We start from the raw sequence: 1,045 nt of genomic DNA, 5'->3' as shown, positions 1-1,045 counted from the left end.
ACAATGGCCAATACCAGTCCATTTCAGCTCACTAATTCCTAGGATATCAATGTTTATACATTTTATTTCAATTTTGACAACTTCCAGTTTTCCTAGGTTCAAACTTTGGACATTCTGTGTTCCAATCATTAATAGATGTTTACAGCTATTTCTTCTCATTTTGAGTTTTCCCCATCATCAAATGAAGAGCTCAAAAGCTTTACTCCATGGTCATGGTCAACTCTATTTAGATGAGGCAGCTCTTCCTCAGTCATATTTTGAGTGTCTTCCAACCTGAGGAGCTCATCGTCTGGCACTCTATCTGTCAGTTTTCTGATGATTTTCATCATGCTTCGATATTCAATATTCTGACAGTTTTGCACTACTATCTATAGTGTTTTCAGTGACTAAATATTAGGAAGTTGTCCATCTCTCCTTTTGTGAGTCGATATTACTCTGGAAGCTCAACTGACCCTGTCCATAATGGGTGACCCTGCTGGTATTTAAAATATAAGTGACATGGTTACCACAATCACAGCAACATGCAAGCCACCACAGTACAACAAACTGACAGATGAGTGGTGGGGTAAAACCTGTAGAATGGCTGAATACACCCATATTCCCATTCCACATTAAAAATCCTGTGAAAGAGGTGAGTTTGAGGGAGGTGGTGCTGTTATGTGCCCTCGGGTTTTATCAGACACATCACACCCCTATGTACAATAAAACAAAACTGCTTGCTTCTGCATCGTTTTCACAATCACCAGTATGGTTGACCCACTGTTGCAGTAACATTGTCAACCCATCTCCTTGAGTGCTTTCTTTTTGGTTGTTCCTCTGTTTTATCAAACATGGTGTCCTTCTCCAGGGAAATGTCCAAAATAGTTGAGATGAAGTCTCACCATCCTCACATCCAAAAAACATTCAGGTTGCATGTCTCCTACTGACCTTCTACTTTACCATGCATTATACTTAAACAGACACTTTGACTTCATGGAATGACCTGGAAGAAAAGGTGAAAGAAGTTTAAGCATGATTGAATGTATCTATTGCATAGTGTCAAATT

The sequence above is a fragment of the Chrysochloris asiatica genome, unplaced genomic scaffold, assembly GCF_000296735.1.
Source record: "Chrysochloris asiatica unplaced genomic scaffold, ChrAsi1.0 scaffold00097, whole genome shotgun sequence".
NCBI classification, from domain to species: domain Eukaryota; kingdom Metazoa; phylum Chordata; class Mammalia; order Afrosoricida; family Chrysochloridae; genus Chrysochloris; species Chrysochloris asiatica.
This window is presented reverse-complemented; position numbering follows the sequence as displayed.